The sequence below is a fragment of the Thamnophis sirtalis genome, unplaced genomic scaffold (genome assembly GCF_051295495.1).
Source record: "Thamnophis sirtalis isolate CommonGarterSnake01/CBP01778 unplaced genomic scaffold, rThaSir2_p1.2 scaffold_13, whole genome shotgun sequence".
NCBI lineage: Eukaryota > Metazoa > Chordata > Lepidosauria > Squamata > Natricidae > Thamnophis > Thamnophis sirtalis.
Window position 1 is genome coordinate 36,943,626 of NW_028261393.1, and position 26,527 is coordinate 36,970,152.

The following is a 26,527-nucleotide window of genomic DNA, read 5'->3' on the forward strand; positions in this document are numbered from 1 at the left end:
AGAAGGAGCCACCACCAATCTTGGGGAAGGTTCCTGTAACTTCAGGGACAGCTTGAAGTTCACAGGAGTCTCGGGTGAGGGGGGGAGTTCAATGTATTACAGGAAGTAATACAGGCAAAGTCAATGGGTAAACTAGATTCACTTAACAACCATGTGATTATGGTTAACAACTGCAGTGATTCACTTAACAAAAGTGGCAAGGAAAGTCATAAAATGGGACATATCTCCCTTAACAAATTTCTTCCTTAGCAACATAAATTCTGGGCTCAATTGTGGTCTTATGCTGAGGATTATCTGTATGACTTTCACAAGCTCAAGAGATGTTAACAGTAGCTGGGCTATCGATTAGCTTTCAGCAAGAAAGTGGTCATCCAGATTGTGACCATTCAAGGATGAAAGGCTACTCTGGCCCTCTAAGAGATGAGGATGAACCTCAGGGAGGTTCAAAGCCTTCTGTTCTGACCTAGGCTTCCTGAGACAGTAAAAAGCACACACTTAGTCCCCCCCCCCTTTTAAATTTCACCGGCTGTGAAATTTACAGCCTTTAATGAGTCATAAATAGTTTGTAAAGAGTCTGACAGAAGTCTGTCAAAGTCTTTCGGGATAAGGGTGATAATCCCCCACCTTTATCTCCCTTGAAACGCTGCCAAAAATCCAATTGGCAATTAGCTTTGCAAGGCCACATGGAGCACAGAGTCAAAACAGAGCTTAAGAATTTAAATTGACCAGAATGAACAAAGTTGCTTCCTGCAAAGGCTCATGTGCCTTTGCTCCTCTTTTATGTCTTATGGAAGGGGCCAATCATCTCCAAGCCTTACTCCCGAGTCACCCCTTTTGTCTTAACTGTTCTTCCACTCTGGCAGCTCTGCGCATGTGCGCACTGGGACCAGACTCCCCCTGTTTCTCTGCCTCACTCGTATCTGACTCTGGAGGCTCCGGAGGCAGCACATAACTCCCAGATGGACCTGACCCCCTCTCTGCCTCTGACACAGAACCCTTTTCCAAGCCTTCCCCAGACTCCAGGACTGGCCCATGTTCCTCCCCAACCTCCTCACTGTCTGACTCTGCTGCCAGCTCTACAGGCTGCCATCGGACCACAACACCTTCTGTGTTCTTAATTAGCTGCTTGAGATGTCCATCCTATTGAAGGGGGGAAGCAGCCCTGAATCCAGTTTCACCAAACCTCCATTGCTAACCTGTCAATTTTGTAATGAAGAGGCAGCAGGTTGGGTGTGATGCTGAGAAAAAGGGAGTTTGTTACCCCCAGAAGATGGGCAGATGCTGTTTCTAGATTCCCTCTCTGCCTGGGGCCAGCCTTGTGGGGTGCAGTTCAGCTCAGCCAAATTCCCTGGGATACTCCGAGAGCTCCTTGCTTGGAGGGTCTGTCAGAGGCAGCCTGGCAGGCTTCCAGGACCTAGGATTGTCTCCTTCATGGATGTTGTGTCCCCTCCCCTGCCTTGAACTGGCATCAGAGGAAGAGTGACCTGGCCCTCGCTGCCTGGGGCAAGCAGGCCCACAGGGAGCAGGGGGCTATTGCAGGGATAATTGGCAGAAGGGCAGGTCAGACTTTGAGCTCATAAACCCTTCAGAAGAAAAGCAGCCCCCTCGCCCCCTCCCCCTCTTTGCTTCCTCCACCCCGCAGCAGCAGGGTGTAAGGCTTAAAGGGGCACCTGTGGAGAGCAGCTTCAAAGCTTCCCCCAGTCTCTCCCACAGCGGGTCCTCCTGGTTCAGTTCCACCTTCCGCGTTTCGGGGCTTTCATCGTTTGTCTTCATCCTCCTCATTACCGCCTTCTCACCTCTCCCCTCTTCCCCCCATCCCAGCCCCCCCAAATGCCTTTGCTCCTCAGCCCAATAGAAACCAGCTGTCAGCCAAAGCTGACTATGCTGGAGTTGATAGATATCATTATTGTTGTTGTAGCTAAGGATGTCGTTCTCCTCCTCCCACTCCGCTGGGGCTGGGAAGGGTCGAAGGCTTCCTGAACCAGGACTTTCCTTTGGCAGAGAGGAGACTCTGCTCGTTCCCAAACTAGGGGGGGGGTCTTGAAGGCCCCTTTGCTCTGGATTTTGGGGGCTCCATTCAAAATGCAAGGGAAATTTTTGCTACTGTGGGCCTTTCTGAACAGGTGGGACAGGCAGGGGCTCTCCACCTATCTGTAACTCATCAAAAGTTGCAGATGTTTAAAAAGATGTTTAAAGACAACTCAGCTAAATGTTGGAAGTGCCACCAAAGTACCACATGGATCTTACTATCCTATGTGGTGGACATGTGGAGAGGCAAAGAAGTATAGGACAAAAATTAAGATATGGTTGGAAAAGATAATACAACAATGTATTGAGCTGAAGCCAGAAACATTTCTGCTAGGAATTCTACCTGAAATTTATAATAAAGGGAATGTATATTTAATCATTTATGTATTAGCCACAGCTAGAATTGTATCTGCACAACATTGGAAAAGTGTAGAGATCCCTATTGATGAGAAGCTGATAAGGAAAATATTAGAATGTGCAGAAATGAACAGATTAACACTAGCAATTAAGGAGAAAGAGTAAACTGAATATTATATGCTTTGGTTGGAGAATAAAAAAAGGAGTTTGGAAATGAAGAAGGCTAAAAAAATAAGTAGTCAATATATTTGGATAGAGATATAAATAAGATGAAAACTGTTCGTATGTGTATGATGAGAATAATGATCTTTATTTTTTTAGCAGATTTTTTATTATTATCTTTTTCCCTTCTACAACACCTTACAGTCATTACATCAACATTGTTGTGTCATCATACCTGTAAATGTATATAATATTTCGCTTCTATATCTACACACCTTTATTTACAGTTCTATATATATTTATATAGCCTGTACAGGAGCCAGCTCTAACCCCCAACTTTGGATTGAACTTAACAAGTTGTCCAAAGTGAATCCACTCATACCTGACAGGCCCCGTAGAGCTCCTGGCAGGGAACCTCCGCAGCAGCTCGGCATCAAACAGTCCGGGAGTATGAAGTTTGTGACGGGCTTTATGTACCCAAACAAAGGGGCTTTCTTTTTGTTTGAGTACATAAAACCCTCTCGCATAAAACACACACACACACTCCACACACACCTTTGCATACACTCTGGAGGCCCACAATCATCTGGGTCACATTTGGCAGTGAGACTCTGTGGCTCTGAAGGCCAGCTTGGTCACTCGCCAGAGGCAGAAATCAGAGAGGGGTGGACAGGGGCCTCTCTTCCATTCTTGGTTGGCCACAACTGTGCAACAGGTGTAAGGGCCAAGCCCCGGATTGATCCTGTGGCTGGAGTTGTTCCCCTGCTTGGCTTAGCCCTTAAGTTCCACTTTGACTTGATTGATTGATTGATTGAATTTATTTACCAACCATCTTACCATGAGCCTACTATAGGTAGCTTTGATAGAATTGGGCCCTCCTCACCACGAGTTTACTGTTTTCCTTCAGATCTTTGGAGGAGAAGGTGGATGTGTTGCTTCTTCTACTTGAGCACAAATTCCCTCTTCTGCTACATCTCTTCTAAACTCCATAGATTAGACTCTCATGAAAAAACATAGAGAAGGAGCCAACCCGTCTCCATTGAAACTCTCAAAACTGCTACACACTTCTCTGTTTACATACACCCACACCCACGCAGGAGGGAGGGAGGGAGGGCAGGAGAGCAGGAGGGAGGAAGGGAGAGAGAGTGGGGGAGAGAGGGAGAGAATGTGTTATGCAAGAAGTACAGACGTTTTATGTGGAAGCCATCATTTCACTTGCTGATAAGTGAAGGTGCACGCAGGTCAGCAGTTATGGGACATCATACGTCTTTGGTGTCAGGCTGGGTGGCTATTTCATAGTCTGTGAGCACAGTTCCAATTTTATGGCAGACCTTCTGTGAGAAAGGAAAGGTCAGTTCATGGCTGAAAGAACCCAGCCTGCACAGCTGGGTGAGCGCAAGGAAATGGATCACCGCGCATGTCACTGGACTAATCTGCCTCTCTTGCATCATTGCCTGCTAGATCTTGGAAGAACAGGCTCCAAGAGACCGACAGAGGAGAGCACAATGGCTCCAACAGCAGCCCTGGCTCGGAGAAGAAGGGTGATCCTTGGCAAAGGGGTCCTTTCCTTCAGTTTGCTAACTGGCTGGATCTGAACATGATCCGAACCTGAAGAATAACTGAGATGGATGAAGCCTCCTCAGAGGCAGGAGCAAAACTGAAACAAATCCACAAAGGAAGGAAGGAATAGGGGTCTTCCTAGCAATTTACTCTTTTTCTGTGCTTATTCTCCTCAGCCCATAAGTTGAAGATTGCAGAATGCAGCCCAGCACCTTCAGCAAGAAGCACATTAGTCAATAAGGTGGGTCCACCATTGCTCCCCACCCCCTCATTGCCTGTCCTACCTCACACCCAGTACCGAAAGAGTGAGCCTGCTGTCTCTGCCTTGTGGCCCCATGTTCTAGGATTCAAGGAAGGCACATCATGCTGCCCCAGTTTCCAGCTTCTCCAAACGATGAATATGGGCGGTATCAAATCTGATGTACTATTAATATGTTGCCAGCCAGGTATTGTGTGAAGCTTAAACAATCTGAACAACTGGATGGATGGATGGATGGATGGATGGATGGATGGAAACACAACCTTGTATTTCTGCAGAAAAAAATATCTTATGATCCTCAGCAGGCATTCAATGAAAATCAGTTCACCAGTGGAACAGCTTGCTTTCAGAAATCATGGGTGCTCCATCACTGGAAGTTCTTAAGAAGAGACTAGACAGCCAATTGTCCGAAATAGTATAGGTTCTTCTGCTTGAGCAGGGGGCTGGACTAGAAGACCTCCAAGGTCCCTTCCAAGATTCTATTCTATCCTATTCTATTCTAAAATGTGGAAAACAAGGTGGTTCAGTCCCTTCTTGAATGGGATGCAGAAATTTCCCAAGGTTTTTTAAAAAATGGTCACTTAAGGGAAGGACAATGTCTTTAAGAGATTCTGTGTCAGTCTCCCACAAAGTTGGAGCGAAATAAGTGGATAAACATCCTTTCCATAAAATATTTTGAGGTTTGATATAGAGCAAAATGCAAATGATTTGAGAATTCATCTGGAATAATTTGGAGCACAATCCTTTCTACCTTATTTTTCATCCCACGTTAGGAAGAAAGACATTATTTCATCCTTTGTTCCATTTACGTGATGCTGCCATTCAGCTCTCATCAGTTAGCAAAATATTATGCTGTAACATTGAACACATGCATGGTAGTTTATAATTAAAACATCCTTGGCAAATTTATTTACTAAAATATCTGTACTGTAAGTTCTGGGCAACTTTCAATGGTTAAAAAAAATTAAGAAAAATGGACTTTAAACACACCATCTTGGAAGAGGACAAGCCGCTCAGCGTCCCAGATGTTCTCTCAAAGTTCAGTTGCTCAGCTATTCAGCTCAGAAAAACAGATGTTGGTTTACGCCATGAAGAGTTTGAGTCATGTTGCTTTCATTGCCTCTTCTCTCTCTTTATCGCTCTTCAATGGCTCAGCAGGGAGGCTGAACAAGCTATTCCCCAGAAGAGGCCACGGCTGAGAAGACTTGACTTTGGGCTCCTTGCAGATGCCCTTCCCAGCAAGCCTTTTCTCCTGGACCTCACAGGATGGACAGAGAGCCCCCTGAGAAGGCAGCTGCAATGATCTCCCGGTCCTAAGCACATGAAAGGACTTACAATGAAAACCGTCACATTACAGTCTACTCGGGAATAACACAGCAGCTGAAGTACAATCTTGGCATGGAGAACTTTGGGGTGCTCACAACCACCCAAGCCAAGGTGAGTGTCTTGTAGAGCAAGTTGCAATAGTCCAATTGTCAGAAATCAGGGGTAGGTCTCTGCCGATGCTACTGCCGGTTCGCTTGTGATTTGCACGCATGTGCTCAGTTCGCAATTGCCTTTAAATACAGTAGGTTGTGGATGCGCAGATCATTAAAAATGTAAAAAAAAATATCCCACATGCTGTGGCAACCAGGGAACCAGTTTGGGGGTGTGGCGAGCAAGCTGTCCCTACCGTTTCGGTGACCCAATCACCATTTCCACTATCGGTTCACCCGAATCGATCATATATATATGATTCAGAAGCAGGTGCCTCATTTCCAAAACAGTTCCTAGAGTGAAAGAATACAGGAGGGACACATTAAAAGTAATAAAGGAAACTGAGATAAGCAGGCAGACAGCCTGGAAGTGGGAAGTTCTAAAAGACAGAGGGGACCCTAAACTCCGTCTGGGCTGTGCCTTCCTGGGGGACGGAAGCCGGCCGGGTGGCCACTGACCTCCCCTTCCCACCTCCTGACTGACTGGTGCACAGCTGAGGGGCCCTGTGGTGCCACCCCTCCCTAGCCCCGCTCTTTCCATCCAGTTCTTTCCTCCAAGCAGGGAGAGATCCAAGGTGAGGCCAACGGGGCAGTTGTAGGTTCCCCTCAGACCTTGGGCACAGATGGCAGATGGGGTTTCTTCCAGCTCCCTTTCTACCAAAATTACCTTAAGGCAGTGGTTCCCAAACCTGGCAACTTTAAGACTTGTGGACTTCAACTCCCAGAATTCTCCAGCCAGCTCTGCTCTGCTGGCTGGAGAATTCTGGGAGTTGAAGTCCACAAGTCTTAAAGTTGCCAAGTTTGGGAACCACTGCCTTAAGAGGTCAGAGACACTGCACAGCTGCTCCTTCTCCCTCCTCTTCTCCAGAGAACCTGTGGACCCCAAGTCGAGATTGTAGCTTTGCTCAGGGCTGCCCCTGAACTCTTTTTCCAGTTGAGGAAGAGCAGGGGAAAGAAAGAGTTTGCCCACTCATAAGGGAAGACAATGTAAAAGTGGGGTGGGGAGGCCAGAAGGGCTGATTTATAAGCTTGGGTGAGTAAAATAGCACTAGCACTTAGACTTATATATTGCTTTTCAGCCCTCTCTGAGTGCTTTACAGAATCAGCCACAACAATCTGGGTCCTCATTTTGCCGACCATGGAAGGATGGAAGGCTGAGTCAACCTTGGGCCTGGTGAGATTCGAATTGCCAAACTGCTGGCAGCTGGTGATCAGCAGAAGTAGCCTGCAGTATTGCACTCTAACCACTGCAGAAATCATACAAGCAGGCGGGCAATTAAACATTCCTTGGAGTCAGAGAGACAGAAAGACAGAGTTAATATTAAAACAGGAGGCAGCTCTGTAGTTCCATAAGCTTGGGCTGTCTGTGGAATACTCCACCATGGGCTGTTTTTCAAAAGAGGCACCCATGTGCTCATCCCTCTTCTTCACAGGGAGTCCCAAGCCGTGGCCTGAGCAGCTGAGCACACAAAGCATGTCAGGGGGCTGTTTCTCTGTTGGTTTCCCCAGTGCCAAAACATTCTATTTAGTTCTTGTTGTTGGTTTGAGCTCTGAGCTTGGCAATTTGGTTGCAAACATTTCATCACCATTCAAGGAGACATCGTCAGTGCGCTTTAAATTGTGTTCGTTTATCAGAACACTGGCCTTTAAATACCATTTTACGTGATGCAAATTGATATAGATGTCACTTGTTCGTCTACTTCTGAGTCATGGTCTTTGAAGAGCTAATTTGGTATTTGATTGGCTGGCTGTTGTTACCAAGACATGGTCTTTGGTTTTAAGTACAGTCTGTGTGATGTAAAATTCATTGTGTTGTAAAAATCAGAATTGCATCTGTTTAAAAGAATTATTTCATCCATCTTATTAGCAAGTGAACATAAATTAGTCAGAAAGATTACTATTCCTTAGTCTATTTAAAATTCCTGCCCTTTTACCTCTGTGTTTCCGCCGTCTGCATTTGCTTTTGGTGATCCATAGTTCCAGGTGGTGGTGAAATTCAATTTTTTTACTACTAGTTCTGTAGGTGTAGCTTGGTGGGCATGGCAGGGGAAGGATATTGCCAAATCTCCATTCCCACCCTACTCTGGGGCCAGCCAGGGGTGGCATTTCCAGGTTCTCTGAACCACTCAAAATTTCCACTACCGATTCTTCAGAACCTGTCAGAACCTGCTAGATTTCACCCCTGGTTCCAGGGAATTTGCTTCCTCCTGGGTTAGAATCTCCTCTGTGTTTGTGAAGAAGTAGAGGAGGGTGAGATTACAGAGAGCTGCTCCTTAAAGAAACATTCTTAGCAGATGGTCTCATGAGTATGAAACCCGTAGAGAATTGCAGAGAATAATTAAAAAATAAATAAAGAAGAGAGCATTTCACTGAGACAGCCATCGTCATCTCCATCTGGATCAAAGTCCAAGGTGAGTGGGTGGGTGGGCAGAACACAGAGAATCAGGGCAGGCATCAATGTTGGTGGCAGAAGCTCCAACCCTGGCCTCACAGTGATGGTGGTGGTGGGGTAGGTAAAAATGGGAAGACCCCTGCTGCCACCCTCAGCACTGCATGCCCTGACGTTCTCTGCACTCTCCTCACAGACGCCCTCGTCCGCACAGTTCTCCCTCAGGCTACCTGTGGTGAGTTGTCCCTGTAGTGAGTTGGCAGCGGCTTAATGGTGGCGAACTGGCAGCAGTGAGTTGGCCACACAGAGTTGGCCAAGAAGAGTTGTCCTAGACCTGTGATGGCGAACGTATGGCATGTGTGCCCAAAGTGGCACGGGGAGCATGTGCGGTATTGCCCCGTTCTGGGTTTCTGGTGTGCATGCACATGCAAAGATCAGCTGGCCTTTATGTGTGCGGCAGTACTGGAAGCCAGAACAACTGGTTTTCCGTTTTCCAGCATGAACATGTGCACCGGCCAGCTGATTGGTGCTTGCACATGCATGGCAGTAAGTGGAAGACTTGCATGCATTCCAGAAACCAGACGTTCATTTTCCGGCATGCTCATGCCTCCTGGGCAGTTCCTCTTCCTGGTTGCAGCCTAGAGGAGCACGCACGAAGTGCTCCCTTTTTGGCACTCAGTGCCAAAAAGGTTTTCCATCACTGTCCTAGACCCCCTTGGCCTTTGAATCCTGGCTGACCATGCCTCTGGTCTGTTCTCTTTGACTGGGCACTTGTTTGTCTAATTCCTGGTCTTTCTTCCTCCCTCATTCCTTCCTAGTTTCCAGCCTGATGCCTTAACCCTGAGACCAAACCAGTGACATGCAGTCAGGGGAGGCAGGGGAGGCAGAGCCTCACCACTGTCATCATGAAAAAAAAATGTAAAAGGAAAAAGGCTGAGCTAGTTGCTGCCAGAGTCACAGTGGATGACTCTGCTTAGTGCTTAACTGTTTAAAAAAGCCTCTTAAAAAGTGCCCTCTACAGGAGGAGGCGGGAGAACCACGTGCCTCATCTAGTCTATCTTTATGATCACTCGAGCAGAATTTAGCAAGGGTTAAAAGCCGAAAAATTCCTTATGTAGATGAGGCATGTGGTTCTCTTGCCTCCTCCTGTAGAGGGCATTTTTAGAGGCTTTTTTAAACAGTTAAGCAGAGTCATCCATTGGAGACTCTGGCAGCAGCTAGCCCAGCCTGACCTCAGCAGCTCTTGCCTTTTTCCTTTCACATTTTTACATTTTCATGATGGCAGCCAAGAGCAGAGTTGAAATCCTTTGTGAAACAGCTGGAAAAGGTATGTGGGTCGGAGGGAGGGGGAGGAATTCAAAATTAATCCTCCTGGTGCAACTTTGTGTGTGTGTGTGTGTGTGTGTGTGTGTGTGTGTGTGTGTGCATGCGTGCGTGCGTGTGTTTGTTTCTTCACTCAAACAAACTCTCTCTCAATTTGAGGGAGAGTTTGTTTGAGAGTGAAGAGAGGGAAGGGGGTAGGAGAGGCAGGGAGGGCAGCCCGCCAGCTTTCTTTCTCTATGTCCACGGCAGCCCACCAGCAGAGGCGAGTCTTTTGCCCACCTCTGCTGGCGGGCTGGCGCTTTCTTTTGCCCAGAGGCGGGCAGCTCAGGCGGGCTGGTGGGCTGGCGCTTTCTTTTGCCCAGAGGTGGGCAGCTCAGGCGGGCTGCCATCACTGGGCAAAAGAAAGAAAGTGTCAGCCCGCCAGCTCACTTTCTTTTGACGGCCTGTATGTCCACGGCTGCCACAAAAGAAAGAAAGCGGCTAAAGAAAGAAAGCGCCAGCCTGCCTGAGCTGCCCGTCTCTGGGCAAAAGAAAGAAAGCGCCAGCCTGTCTGAGCTGCCCGCCTCGCTTTCTTTTGCCCACCTCTATGTCCACTGCTGCTGGGCTGCCGCTTTCTTTCGCCCGCCTATCAGAGCTCAGGCGGGCGAAAGAAAGAAAGTGCTTTAGACAGTGGAGTGTCGGGGGAGAGGAAACCTCACCGCACATCACTGGACCAAACTCTCCCTTGGATTGAATTGGACATACCTTCATCTTTATAACGCATAGCATGATGCCTTCAGCCAACGGGGGCTGACAAGATAACATACTAAACATATTTCCCATTCTGAGAGACTGAAAATGTTTGGTGCAGGAGGAGAGGCGGTAAAAAAAACCAAAAAAAAAAAAGATGTATGGTCCTTCATCGCAAAGGACATGCTTCATTATCAGAAGCAGGTTACGCCCCATAACTTGCTTTCTTGCCCTGCCTTTCAATAAAAGAAACAACTCGGTTTATGAACTAGTGATTCTTTGGGGGGAAACACTGTCTACAGACTCCAAAGCATGGATATTCTTTCAGATTGGCCTTTCTGCTTCCCAAAAGACTATGGGATAAAATTCATTTATTTCTTTGTTTATTTTCTGGCAGGAGCATGTTATGCAAACACTGAAAAAGGCTGAGTTCATCTGAAGATGTGTGTTCATTGATGCAAACCATCAATAGCCAATTCCTCTGAATGAAAGGCGCCTAAAATGGATTTGTGTCCTTTTGCATGAACTTCAATTGAAGGCAGACAAGGCTTCTGGAATTGAATGGCTGGGTGACATCACATTTAGAATTTTTACAATAACAGAGTTGGAAGGGACCTTGAAGGTCTTCTAGTCCAACCCTCTGCTTAGGCAGGAAACCCTACACCACTTCAGACAAGCAGTTATCCAACCTCTTAAAAACTTCCAGTGTTGGAGCATTCACAACTTCTGGAGGCAGGTTGTTCCACTGATTAATTGTTCTAACATTCGGGAAATTTCTCCTTAGTTCTAGGTTGCTTCCCTCCTTGATTAATTTCCACCCATTGCTTCTTGTTCTACCCTCAGGTGCTTTGGAGAATAGTTTGACTCCCTCTTCTTTGTGGCAGCCCCTGAGATATTGGAACACTGCTCTCATGTCTCCCCATTAAGCTAGACATACCCAGTTCCAACCATTTTTCATATGTTTTAGCCTCCCGTCCCCTAATCATCTTTGTTGCTCTTCTCTGCACTCTTTCTATAGTCTCCACATCATTTGAAAGTCCTCTGTCCAGGCATGGAAACTGTCCGCTTTCTTGTAATCAAAAATGGAATGGCCAAGCAGCTCTGTGGCTTCTCTTTTGTGCTTCAATTTAACCTTGGCAATGCTTATGGTCTGTCGGTCATGGCAAAATGGTTGGGGGCGTGTCTAAACCCTACTGGCAGTGTGGAGATTCCTTCCAGACCTCTGGGAACCTTGCTTGGTATCATCAGTTCTAGCCAAATGGCAGGAAGTCTGGCAGATGCAATACAAGTCATGCAACAGTTTGTGCCTAAGAAAGAGAAGAGAAGAAGAGGCATCTTGTCTGGCCTTACCAGAGCCAAGAATTGGGAGAAGCCCATTAGATCATCTTCACTGTTGACCTACCAGCCCAGGACAAACCTCCTTCTAAATCTCCTGGGCATGTTGAACAGTCCCCACCACCACTGATCCTCTTGCAGCTGCCTTCTTTTCATCCCTGTTCCCTTTCTCACTTGGGTCTCCCAGCCCCCTGGCAGAGATGCTTGATTCTGGATTCCCCAGATGACATAGTCCTGCCCCAGAGAAGTCTTTCACCCAAACCTCCAAGCTGACTGTGGTGTTATACCCAAGATCAGGCCCTACAGGCTGGGGGTGAGGAGGTGGTCGGAAGAGGACTCAATTGCGCAGCCTCTTCAAATCAAGCCTTCTCTTTTAGCCAGGGTTTGTGTCTGGATGTCTATGTCTGGATGTGGGGAGGAACTCTAGCCTGGAACTGGAGGGTTGTCTGGATCAGAGAGCAGATCAGGAGAATGGGAGGAGGGCTGGGAGGAGGTCCTGCTCTGCTGGCGGAGTTGATCCCACCCCCAGTACCATAAGATAAGCCAAGCCAGGCTGTCTGCGCCAGGCTGAGACTGACTGGGAGCCAAGATCATTTATTCATCTGCAATTGCTTGTCTACCTGTCTTAAAACTCCTGCTGGATATGAAGAATTCCAGTTAGGCTGTGCGAGGAGGTAATTATCTGGCAATTTTGCTATGCAATCAATTATGTGATACAGACTCATTGGTCAGGGATGGTCCCTGCCTTATCTTGCTGTAAGCCACTCAGAGTCCTAAGGGATTGGGCGGCATACAAATTTATTAATTTGCTTTAAAAAATTGCTTAAAATGAGATGAGAAGTGTGTTAATACCACTTTATAATACCTTGGTAAGGCCACACTTGGAATACTGCATTCAGTTTTGGTCGCCACAATGTAGAAAAGATGTGGAGACTCTAGAAAGAGTGCAGAGAAGAGCAACAAAGAGGATTAGGAAACTGGAGGATAAAACATATGAAGAACGGTTGCAGGAACATGGTATGTCTAGTTTAATAAAAAGAAAGACTAGAGAAGACATGATAGAAGTCTTCCAATATCTAAGGGGTTGCCACAAAGAAGAGAGAGTCAAACTATTCTCCAAAGCACCTGTGGGCAGAACAAGAAGCAATGGGTGGAAACTAACCAAGGAGAGAAGCAACTTAGAACTGAGGAGAAATTTCCTGACCGTTAGAACAATTAATCAGTGGAACAACTTGCCTCCAAAAGTTGTGAATGCTCCAACACTGGAAGTATTTAAGAAGATGTTGGATAGCCATTTGTCTGAAACTGCATAGGGTTTCCTGCCTAGGCAAGGGGTTGGACTAGAAGACCTCCAAGGTCCCTTCCAACTCTGCTATTGTATTGTATTGAGACCAGCAGGGGAAGAATAGGGGGGGGGCATTTTGTGAAAAGCAGCACCCCTGAAAGCATTTCCTGGGGAAGCCAAGAGTCCCAAGTACACTCGACACTCTCCAAAAACTGAGTTTTGCCCCATTGCACAGCTCCTTTGCCCTCCTGCCTGGGTTGAGGGGAGGGTGTTTGTTTCTAGGCAGAGCCAGGTTGGCAAACTCTGGCGACTCTGAGTGCCAGCAATAAAGTGTCAGACATCAGCATCACCTCTAAAAATTCTGTGACATCCAAGAAGTTGGATGCTGTCCATGATACTTCTAAACTACCAGAGACCAGCACCGTTTCAGAGTCCCAGGATACCAGCTCTAGATATAAAATACAGAATGCTAGCACCAAGAATGAAAACCAAGTTACTAACCCCAGCTCTGAAATGCCGCATGTTAAATCAAGGGAGGAAGAGAATAAGAATGACAGTCATTGCAAAGGTGACTGCCCACCAGAAGTAGATGGATGGATAAATGAAGATAAAGAAAAAGATGACAAAACGGAGCCCGGGGGAATAGCACCATCCCGTACTGAAAAGCTACAGGATGCCGAAGTAGTAGAAGGTGAAAAATTGGTCTTGCGTCTAATGCCTATGGGACACACAATGTGGTCCTAGAAGGGATCCCACCCGCCTTTCCTCATCAGCCATTCTGTAATGTTCTGTAATGTCTACCAGGTTGGTTCTCTCCCTGCCACCCCACAGATTAGCCTCTTGTTGCCATTGATCCTCTCTGTGGTGGGAAAAAAGCAATATTACTGGAGGGGACAAAAGGGATCAAGAGCCCTCTTGTTTCTTTTCTATCCAAAAATCAAAAGTGAAGATGTTGTGACAAAGCCATTATGACGCCTACAAGTTGCAAAGCTCAGGTGGCCAGAGCTCTTTATGATCTGGAGCAGGGTCAGTTTAAAAGCCATGGTGATCTTTCCAGAGGGATCTGGGGGGCTTTATGGGGTGGAGGGGACGACCTTCTCTGAACGCTCCGTGCATGTTAAGTGCATCTGGCTTCTCTGCCTCCCTTAATTCAATGGCTTGTTATTTCCGTTTCCCATTTGGGCTTTTTCAATGGAAATAACATGGTTGTCCCAAAGGGGCTTTTTAAAGAGCTAACTGGATTTTCTGGTTTTCCTTTGAAGATGTTTTGCTTCTCATCCAAGAAGCTTCGGTCTGGTTGCCTCTTTAAAAAGCACCATTGGGACAACCATGATCTGGATCAGAGGTGGTATTCAGCAGGTTGTGACCAGTTCTGGAGAACCAGTAGTGGAAATTTTGAGTAGTCAGGAGAACCGGTAAATACCACCTCTGACTGGCCCCACCCCCTTCTATTCTCTGCCTCCTGAGTCCCAGCTGATTGGGTGAGAATAGGGATTTTGCAGTATCCTTCCCCTGCCACACCCACCAGCCATGCCCACCTAGCCACACCCATAGGACCAGTAGTAAAAAAAAAATGAATCCCACCACGCACCCAAATGACTGAGAATCTCCATAGACAACATGGGTGGAGAGGACATATTTGGCTGCCCCGGCCCCTGGGGCGATTGCCTCATCTTCCTGAGTGCCCTTGCAGCATTTTCCCTCACAATTAGGGGAAGTTCAGAATTCAGAATACATATACATATACACATATTTGGGCATACCAGATGCCTTGACAAAACATCTAATCATTCCCCTGGCTCAGCTGATAAGGGAGAAGAGCTCGTGGCTTAAAGGTTATTATAACTGCCTAACATGTAAAATAGTCCAAATTCAAATCCCAGTAATGGTATGGCTGGCTGATGAGAGCTAAATAGCTTGAAATATATCTATACTAGTCTCCCTTCATTTATTTATGAGCAAAAAAATGTAATACATATACACACACAAACATGTATACGTACGGAGAGAGAGAGAGAGAGAGAGAGAGAGAGATATTTCTCTTCCTTCCCACCACTTATCTACCTTTAGGATTAAGTCCTAAAGATCCTAAAGATTGGTCACTCCCCCCCCCCCATTCATTTTAGCCCTTCAGATGAGCTGAGCCAATTGTTTGCCAAATACATTCTTCCCGGTTCTTGTGAGCTGCAGGTGTGGCCCATCCTTGGTCAGAAGCTCTTCATCTAGTCTCATGGCAGAGAGTTGTGCTCTCTTCCAGCAGAAAGTTCTAGAATTCAGTGTAAATGCAGAAACGAGGGGCTCCCCTCTCACACACATAAACAAAACAGCCAGACTGAATTTTTGACTATCTGTTAGTAGATGGACAGTTTTGTGGAAACATCTCCCCATCCTCCTTCAGTAACCCTTTCAATGGGGGAGGGAAGGGGGAGCAAATGGAAACTAAAATGGCCCTATTGGGCTCCAAAGGAAGATCCTCTTGCTGGGTTCCTTGGAGTCACACAGCTGTTTCCACATGTGGAAAAGAAATGTCTCTCTCTGATGCATTGGACATGCCAGTAATTCAACATATTGCTCCCTTGTGCAATGAATCCCCCCACTGGGCTCAATTTCCCCTCTCTCCTCTCTTTTAAGAGAGAGCATCCATTTCCTTCTGTTCTGGTTTCCAGCTTTTCTTAATTTTCCATAGGTGGGAAGGGACACTTGCTTTGGGGGAAAGGACCAAATCAGAGAGCAAGAGATGGGGATGGGCAGACATGGTCCAAGGAGGGCCTGGGGCTAAGCTCGTGAGAGGTCCAGGGAGAAATTGCTGGAGAAGCCCGTAAGGGGAGACGAGGAGGCCAGGGAGCTGGAAGGAGAGGAACTGGCAGGGCCGTCTTCACAGAATTATGGGCCCCGGGCAGGGGTGAAATCTAAATGTTTTTCTCACGGGTTCTGTGGGCGTGGCTTGGTGGTGGTGGGGTCATGTGACTGATTGGGCATGGCCAACTTTTAAAAGTATTTTTTCCTACTTATTCGCCTGAACCGGCAGGGAAAAAATGCTTTACAAAGTGGTGGGGGAAGGTTCCGACAATCTGCATTATCATCAGAACCTTCCCCCCACCTCCAATTTTAAAGCATTTTTGCTACCGGTTCCAGCGAATAGGTAGGGGAAAATGCTTTTAAAGGGGGGGGGTTCCGTGACACTCAGATGAGCCGTGCGATCGTCGGAACCTCTCTTTTTTTCAATTTTTAAAGTATTTTTTTACTACCTATTTGCTGGTAGTAAAAAAAAATGCTTTAAAAAAGGTTCTGACGATTGCAGGGCACAGATGAGTGACACAGAACCTGGTTTTTTTCACTTTTTAAAGCTTTTTTTAATACTATTAGTTTGGGCAAACCTTAGCATTTTTTGCTACCGGTTCTTGCAAACCAGTCAGAATCAGTAGCATTTCACCCCTGGCCCTGGGCACAGCAGTGTACTGTGGCCCCCTACGACAACTGCTCACAGGAATAAAAATGTAAATGGTTGATAAAATTAAACATATATTTATTTTATTGGCACGCCCAACAAAATCGGTGTTGAAATGTTAAAAACATGCTGTGCAGCAACAACTAATCAAAATGATAAACAATTTCAACAATACACGAGGCTTGAAAAACACAATACTCAGTAAGCCCCACAGTTGCTGTATTTGTATGATATAAGGTGCATTGAAGGGTTAATATATGCAGATTAGTATGAGGCCCCTATGCTCATGGGTCCCACAGGCAGGTGTGTATCAGGCCCATGAGTTAAAACAGCCCTGGGAACTGACCAGACCTGGTTCTCTGAGGAGATCCAGTCCTCCTGTGCAGCAATTGGTAGGACATATCAGTGTTCACTTTGCATAGTCTTTCTTTCTCCCAGAAAATATGTCACACTTAGCTTCAGGTAAAGATAACAGCATATCTCATGTATTGTATTTTTCATACATCATATAAGAAGACGGCTTAATTAGGTGTGAATGCAAAATTCCATCCATTTATTAACCGAGGAAAAGCAGGTCCTTTCACACCATTGGCTGTGATCAAAATAGTTGCATGCAGAAACACAAGGGAGATGCAAAGCGTGCATTTGTAATGGAAATGTAACTCATCAAGAGGCTGCACTGCAGGGATCTGTTTCCCATTGTGATTTTTTAAAAAAAAAGAAAAGACCAGAAGGAAAATCCATTTGCATCCGTGCAGATATGCATTAAAGAGCAGGGATCTATAATCTCTCTCCGTTCTTGGGTATTAACCAGCAGGCACCCCTCCTCCTGTACCGATGCTAAATCAGGAGTAATTAGCTCTTATGGGGATTTTTGATGTACTCTCAATTCACACTAAAGTGGGGAAAGCACTTATTAGACAAGAGTATTTAATGTAATGACTCCACCAAGGGATTTCCCATTCCTCTCCTGTGCTCCATCCAAAACCTGCCTCTGCTGACTCATAAACAGGCAACTGCTATTCCTGGAAATTGTCCAGGTGCGACATCAGAGCAAGGAGGCTCCACACACCCCACATGCTTCTGCCAAGCAAGGCAGGTAGAGCAACCCTGAGTGACTTCATCCTTGAGGCCAATCTGGGCCTTGATCGTGTTCTCCATCAGCCTGAATACTACGGAATACCTTATGTCTGTGATTGGACTGCTTTAAGCTGATTAAAACATCTAAAGTTGTTCCTGGCAGGAACAAGAAATTGGAAGGGAAGCAAATGTCGCTTCATCCTGGTCACCACACTATAAAAAAGATGTTGAGACTGTAGAAAGAGTAGAGAGAAGAGCAACTAGGATGATTAGGAGCCTGGAGGCTCAAACATACAATGAACGGTTACAGGAACTGGGCCTGGCTAGTCTAGTGATGAGAAGGACCAGGGGAGACATGACAGCAGTCTTCCAATACTGGAGGGGCTACCACAGAGAGGAGGGGGTCAAGCTATTTTCCAAAGCATCTGAATGCCAGACAAGGAATAATGGATGGAAACTGACCAAGGAGAGATTCAATCCAGAAATAAGGAGGAACTTTCTGATAGTGAGAACAATCAACCAGTGGAACAGAAGTTGCCTTCAGAAGTTGTGGGAGCTTCATCATTTGAGACTTTCAAGAAGAGATTGGACTGCCATTTGTCAGAAATTGTTGTAGAGTCTCTTGCTTGGGTGAGTGGGGGAAGGGTTAGACTAGATGACCTACAAGGTCCCTTTCAACTCTGTTAATCTAATCTAATCCTTGCACAGGACAGCTCCCAAAAGGGGTGGAACAAACTCACACCTTCCACCAGCTCTTTGGAACACCATGCATGCACCCTGAGGAAATGAGAATGCAGGTGAGAAAAGATTGGCCCCTCTCCATGCATTGCAGCCATGCATGGCTTTGACTCAGAATGACTCTTTGCACACTTTTGTGGCCATCTGGAAGTCCTCATCCCATGGCCAGGTCTTCTCTATGCAACTGGCCCATGCCTGCTCCCAGTCGAGATCTGTTTTGTGCATCAGAAAACTTTAGTTGACCTCTGGTGAAAAGATGGCCAACTGAGAACACATTCAGGGAAGGATCCCTGAATGGTTTTTCCCTGGACTAACTTACCAACGGAAGGAACTGGCATTCCTTTAGTTTATATGACTCTCTTGAGCAAGGGAAAGTCCTAAAATTGTCTCATGAGATCCTCCAATACAGCAAAGATCTGCAAGTAGCTTCAGGAGTTGTGCTTCGAACCAGTCCATGTGCCAAAAGCTGGTGGGAGGGGTGAAGGGCTGTAAACAGTTTGTTGTTGAAGAAGCAGACATTTTGGAATTTATTATTCAAATGGACAGCAAGTTCATTTCTTAATCATTTTTAAGGACTATTAATCTTTATTAAGCTAAAAGAGGCTCTCTTTAGCCACAGCCTGTTATTCCTTTTTGAAGATCTGCTCCGTTTTGAGGATTTCTGTTAAATAGTAAGGAAGAAGGAAAGCTAAAATAAGGATGTGTGGAGTATCTTTAAAAAAAAGTTGATGAAGAAATATAAGGGCAGAAAGTCTAGTTGATTATTTTTAGTGATTTGTAGGTTGGTTTGGTTTGCTGTGGGTGGCTAAAACTTTCTGATTTTTTATTATTCCTGTTTCGCCAGCAATTCTTAAGTGACTTTTTAAAAAAGCTACTCTTTGACTAAAGAGTGGGTTAAGAAGATGGAGAAGCAAATTATTAGAGATGTATTTGAAAAAACTTTAAATAAAATCCATCAGTTCATAGATCAGCTATGTTCCAAGGATGTTAAAAAAAAACCTATTCAAATTACTTCAGAAATATAAATACCGTATATACTCGAGTATAGGCCGACCCGAATATAAGCCGAGGCACCTAATTTTACCACAAAAAACTGGAAAAGTTATTGACTCGAGTATAAGCCTAGGGTGGGAAATGCAGCAGCTACCGGTAAATTTCAAAAATAAAAATAGATACCAATAATGTTTTTGAATATTTATTTCAAAGAAAAACAGTAAACTAGCGGTGTATTCAATGAAATACTTCACTCACCTCATGATGCTGATGTCCCGCTGTGATGATGATGTCCTGTGCAGCCGCGGGAGCGATGTCTCGCCTCCTATGACACACGGCACAGTGAGTCCTATCATTGGATCACTGTACCAGAGGAGGTGGGACATCGCTATGTGGCTGCTTGCCATAACAAGGAGGAGGTGGGACATCGTTGCAGAGCGGCAAGAGGGGGAGGAAGGGGAATCGTAAGACAGCCCTGCATTACATTAGAACGTGAGGAGGGGGGATGGTGCGGTGCGCGCTGCGCGGCAAACTGACACAGAGGGAGGGGAAACTCACAGGGGCACTGGGCCATTCACGAGTGTCACCCAGCGGCATGGCCCCGCCCCTTTTTCTCCTCCATTTCAGGCAAATTTTTCACTGACTCGAGTATAAGCCGAGGCGGCTTTTTTCAGCCCAAAAAGTGGGCTGAAAAACTAGGCTTATACTCGAGTATATACAGTATGTACAGAAAGTTATCAAACCATGGAGGCAATTTCACAAGTAGTTGACAATGCAGAGGAGTCAATCACAATGTTTAACTATACTGTATACCCAAAACCAATTTTTATTATGATGGTTTAAATATAAACCCCCCAGCACAATTAAAAGAAGAACTCCAAGAAAATGTGCAATTTTTAAAAGGACAAGTTTGGGACTTTTTCCTCATGGACAAACTACTAACGTTACTATCAAGGTTGAGAAATCCTTGAGAAAAAAAGAAGCTTATAACATTCCTAAGAAGAAAAAGATTTTATTCCATGAAGACAAGCTGGAACGAGTGACTTAAACTTAAAGAGTGAATTGGAATTAGGATGAACTTTTATCAGTCTGATATTTGTAATTTTTCAAAGTCTTAATCTAAAGCTTGAAAATGTATTTTTCCTTTATATATAATGCTTACATAATTCCTAAAACTTGTAAAATATTATTGATAGTGTATTTGATAATATTTCTGTTAAGAGAAAGTTAAAGAAAAAGATGCATTAGCTTAAATAAATGTTTAGATTTTTAAAAAGGATGTATACAAGAAGAAAAAAATATTATATGGAGGTAACTTGGAGGAGTGATTTAAATGTAATGAGCTAATTGGAGTTAGTTGGAATTTTATTCGTCTGAAAGTGAACTGTAAAATACGTATGTTAAAAGGAAGTTTAAAAAGACGTATTAGAATGTTTTGATTTTAGAAATGATTTTAAAGAAAAGCTTAGCATTTTAAAATGGATTTAAAAATATTTTTTTCCCTTTAAGGTTAAAAAATCTGAAAGAATACAGTGACTTTTGTTGACATAAATAGTAATAGTTTATAAAGAGTATTAAGTATAAATAGAAATACATATTATTTCCATAGCAAGGAAGATAAGATTTTCCAGAGGTGTTCCTCACCTCTGGGAAAAAAAACCTCAGAGGTTGCTTTGCAGGAATATCCCTGGATGTTTCTCCTGGCAGGAGGAGGAGGAGGAGGAGGAGGAGGAGGAGGAGGAGGAGGAGGAGGAGGAGGAGGAGGAGGAGGAGGAGGAGGAGGAGGAGGAGGAGGAGGAGGAGGAGGAGGAAGGAGGAAGGAGGAAGGAGGAAGGAGGAGGAAATAATTTAAAGTATTACTTTTTTCCCAACATTCCTCAGATAGTTTTTCTGAATCAAACCCTCCACATTCACCTTAAAATTTTACTTTCAGTGGAAGCACAGTCTTCTGTAACTTTTAGAAAGAAAAGTTAACACCAATAATAACTGTGGCCACCTTAAATGATCATCTCAGGACAAAATTGTCTTTAAGTAACATAGGTCTCTTGGGAAGTGAGACAGCCTTGGCTTGGATTGCATTTTGTTGGAATAACAGGATTGTGGAAGGATCAGATAAGGACAACAGAGTCACCAAGGTTATTAATTTTGTATATTTTTTCAACTCATAACTTTTACTGCTCCTGTTCCTTTATGAAACTTCTGGTTCATCCTGAATCTCACTGACCTCAAAACCCACAGATCAGATAATGGTGGGAATGTCTTGAATTCCTCCACCCATTTTGCCTGTCTTGTTTGCTATTGTAATTAAAAGATGGTGGGCTCCACTTGTGATATTTGTGGGGTGTTGGAAATCCTCATGCTTCCATTCTAGGTTGAGCCTGGGGTGGGATTCTCTAGTGCAGTGGTAGTCAACCTGGTCCCTACTGCCCACTAGTGGGCGTTCCAGCTTTCATGGTGGGCGGTAGGGGTTTGCTGTAGCTCTGCTTTATAAATTTTATAAAGTAAAGTTACTTCCCTACTTTATAAATCACCATTACTGTGGAACCGGTGGGCGGTTAGAAAATTTTACTACTAATAGAGATACAAAAGTGGGCGGTAGGTATAAAAAGGTTGACTACCTCTGCTCTAGTGCATCCTATGGAAGATGCTGGTGCCCCTTCATATAACCTCAAAATAACTCTTTGGATATTTTAAAGGTAAAGGCTCCCTCTCACATATATGTGCTAGTTGTTCCCGACTCTAGGGGGCGGTGCTCATCTCTATTTCAAAGCCGAAGAGCCAGCACTGTCTGAAGACATCTCCGCAGCCATGTGGCCGGCATGACTAATGCCAAAGGTGCACAGAACACTGTTACCTTCCCACCAAAGGTGGTTCCTATTTTTCTGCTTGCATTTTTACATGTTTTCGAACTGCTAGGTTGGCAGAAGCTGGGACAAATAACGGGAACTCACTCCATTACTCGGCACTAGGGATTCGAACCGCCGAAATTCCTATCTTTCTGATTGACAAGCTTAGCTTCTTAGCCACTGAGCCACCTTATCCCTTAGTTGGACATTTTATTACCTGTTTATTTGGGTGTTCAGCTCTCCCAAGGACAAAAGCAAGTGGCTCCAAAACAGAGTGCCTGAAGGATGAACCTCTGGAGGATCTTGGGGGTCTGAAAGTGGCTCGCCCACACCAGTCTTCACTAGAATCGCACCAACTGGGGCTGGCTGAGCAACGTTTAGGCCAGGAGTCCCTAGGAGATGAAGCAAGGAAGCCCAAGGTCAGAGGAGCCCAGGACGGTGTGAGTAGTCCAATGGCCCATAACAGCCTTCAAAAGGAAGTGAAGGAGAACAAGAAGTGATCTTATCCCAAAGCTTTCCCCTTCACTGGGATGACCATTTCACATGTCATCACAGCAAGAGAGGGAAGAAAGGGCTCAACTCCCTTGCTTCAAGTCCCCAGGAAGGAAGACACCCCAGAGAATTAACTGTGTCATGTGTGGGGGGAGGAGGAAGGCTGATCCTGCATTCATGGCATTGGTGGGTTCTGGATCCCGTTCCAACCGGTACGGTTGGAACAGGCCTGGCGGTATCCACATGGATGCATGCAGCATGTGTGCACACACGAGCAGTGCGCACATGCATCTTAGTGCCTCTGCGAGCCTCCGCAATGCACCAGCTGCTCAGCAGAGCATTGTGCAGGCACTGTGCATGCCATGTGCGTGTGCGGAATCGCCAAAGACTTAAAAGACTGGTAAGGAGTTTGGGCAGGCAGGTGGGCCCTCTGGAGCACCATACCGGAATGGTATCCGGTGCTCTGGCCAGGATCCTGGATGATGTCAGAACAGAAGGGAAACTCACCTTCAAAATCAAATATCTGTGGATGACACAATAGGTCTCACTCATGCTTTTGGGGGGGGGGGGCAAGGTGACATTACAGGCACATGGGCAAGAAACATTGCCAGCCTGTGTATGTGCTGAGGGTGGTTGGAGACCGTGGTGAAATTCAATTTTTTTTACTACCAGTTCTGTAGGCATGGCTTGGTGGGTGTGGCAGGGGAAGGATACTTCAAAATCTCCATTCCCTGCCCACTCCAGGGGAAGGATACTGTAAAATCCCCATTCCCTCCCCACTCTGGGGCCAGACAGAGGTGGTATTTGCCAGTTCTCTTAACTACTCAACATTTCTGCTACCGGTTCTCCAGAACTTGCTGAATTTCACCCCTGGCTGGAGGGCAGGACACGACCCAACAGTGTGGACTTTGGAAAAATGAATCTGGAATCCATCCCTTTCTTATTCTCAAATCTCTGGAATCCACGGATAGATTGTCTCCCTTCCTCTCCCCATTTTCCACACCCATTTTCTTCATGTGAGTGAGGCACTAGCAATGACAGCAACTTCTTCCATCTCTTGTGCCAACTCTTGCCCACTCTGTCTGTAGACCCAGAAGAGGAGGGGCAAGAAGGCCCTTCCCTCCCCTGATAGAGATCCTTGGGCTTTGGAGGCTCACACCTCATCACCTTTGATCAATCTTTCCCACCCTACTTTGTGTTGGGTTTCTTCTCTTGTTGTGTACCAAGGTCTCAATTTGTCACGCTTGCTGTCATTTCTTGCATAGGTCATCTCCAGATCTTCCTCTTCATTTATAGCAAAGTCTACCTATCCACCACCACCCCTGACCATATTTTATTTGCCACAAAGACTTTAGACCCAAGACTGTATTTTTTTTAATCCCAGAGAGGCAATTTGTGTCTCTCTTTTTTTTTTCCTTCTAGAGTAAAGCCTTAATAAGAAGTCCAAGAAAACTAATCAAGGAAAATGAAACAAATGGTATTATTAAAAGACAGTTAGCAGAGCCCAATAGACTCAGCTGAAGCTCCCAGGCTAATGGTGATATTGAACAGGAAGATGATTAAGATGTCACCAGGGAGTTTTAACTGGTCAGCATTAAAATCTTTGGCCCTTTGCCTGCATTGTCGTCTTTGAAACGTGATTAACTTTGGTGAGGCTAATGACTCCTGCAGAAAATTATGAGATAGAAAACATGGAGGTTATTTTCAACAGAGCTCTGCCTGTTCTCAGATAGCTTAAACTCTACAAGGTCTTCCATGCAGCTTCGTATGATTAGAAGTTGATAAAATGCTAGTATATTTGCAGATTGAATCAGAAGTTTGAAAAGATATGGCTGCTGTCAGGGTGAATTTCTGCGATAAAAGTAAATGTTTTCAATTATGTTTTTGCTTCAGACAATACTTGCTTTGACAACTGATGTACCATTTAAACAATGGCAAAAAGATATATTGAAATGTGTAAGGCAAGGGGGGGAAATAAATATAATCTGATAACAAGATGCAAAGAAGGGAGGAGGAGGACTGGCTTTGTGCCGGATTTCAAATTGTATTTTGCAGTCTGGATGAAAGAATGGATGAGGTTGAGGAACAGGTGACTTTTGGACTGAAAAGATCATGACCCGAAGTTTGTGTGGCATAAATACTTATGGCACAAGAAGATTAAAATTAATGTGGATTTTAAAAATTCTTTTGTTAGATGTATTAAGAATATGGAATAGATATTTCATAAGAATTCCATAGAAGAAAAACAGCAAAGACAAATTGAAGACATACCAGGAATTATTGGAAAACTGTCCAGGGGAATATAAAATTAAGTCAAGCAAAGAACCAATAGCAGAGGGATGTGGTTGTGAATGGTTTTCCATTTACAGTTATAAAGAAAGATTCCAGATAGATAATAAGACAAAACTTGAAATGCAATTGTGCACAAGTGGTGAACATGCATCTGCTAAAATGTCTAAACTTCTGCTGAAATTTAAAATGAAGGAAGAATGTATGATAAAATGAGCTAAGAGTTTTGGCTGTAATGCACAGATGGATCAGTGAGAAAAATGTCATTAAATGGATTTAAATTTATATAGTCATAGAACATAAAATAACAGAGTTGTAAAGGGATCTTGTACGTCTTCTAGTCCAACCCCTTACTCACGCAGGAGACCCTCTACCATTTCTGATAAGTGGCTGTCCAGTCTCTTCTTAAAAGCCAGAGCAGGAGCACCCATAACTTCTGGAGGCAAGCCATTCAGTGGTGGGATTCAATTTTTTTTCTACTGGTTCTGTGGGGGTGGCTTGTGGGGGTGGCTTGGTGGGCATGGCATGGCTCGGTGGGGGTGGCAGGGGAACAATACTGCAAAATCCCCATTCCCTCCCGCTCCAGGGGAAGGATACTGCAAAATCACCATTTCCTCATGATCAGCTGGGACTTGGGAGGAAGAGAAAAGATGGGGGCGGGGCCAGTCAGAGGTAGTATTTGCCGGTTCTCCAAACTACTCAAAATTTCCATTACTGGTTCCCCAGAACTGGTCAGAACTTGCTGAATACCACATCTGAAGCCATTCCACTGTAATTCTTCTCACTGACCTGAGATTCCTCCTTAATTCTTGGTTGGATCTAGGTTCAGTCTCTCTTTATTAAGCTCCTATCAGTTACCTCTTGTCCTTTCTGCAGGTGCTTTGGAGAAAAGGCCCATCCCCTCTTCTCTGTGACAGCATGTCTAGCATATCAGAAAAAGTGGGTAGACGATCCCCATTCTGCTTCTGCTCCAGCCTTCATCCTCCATAAAGACACCAGTGGCAAACACACGCCAATTGTGGTGTCATCCCAGAAGGTTTTCGATGTTACCTGATGGGCAGGAAGGTTTGTCCTTTTAGCCATAACTCAGATTTGGGGCCCAGCTGGCCTGGCCTGGGACCACCAGGGAGCAGACCTTTGGGTTTAATTCATGTGCTACCAAAGGAAATTGCTCAGGGGGTGGACATTCACCAAAGGTCCATTCCTGCTTTGTCCTGTGGAAGAAGAGGAGTCCTGATTGCCTCAGTTTCTGCACCCTCAACAAGCCAAGGTAGGTTCAGCAGAGATGAGTCCATGGCTGACTTCCAAAGAGCTCTGAGGAGGAGAGAATGGTACCACAGGAAGGGCCATAGATGAATGGTGCCCCTCTAAGATTATCAGCAACGTTTGCAGAATGCATGTTTTCTGTTTAGCAGTAAGTACTGCCAAAGCCTGAAGATGACAGGAGACATTCTCCAGCACTTGCAAATAAACTTGTAGGCAAATTACAATCCACGTCAACCTTTCTCTGTTGGAGTTAGTCCATAATTAAAATTTATTTGATAAAATAAATCTTATTTCTCACTGAGCGTTAAGGAGAAGCATGTTTAAGTTATGGCTCTGTTTATCAAATGATCACCCAATGCAGAGCTCCTTTAATGACTTATAGTATAATATGTCATATCGTGAGTTGGGAATTAGTAGCTGGGTGATACAATGACAAATAGTTCCCTAATGGGAAAAAAAGGAAATAGATTTTA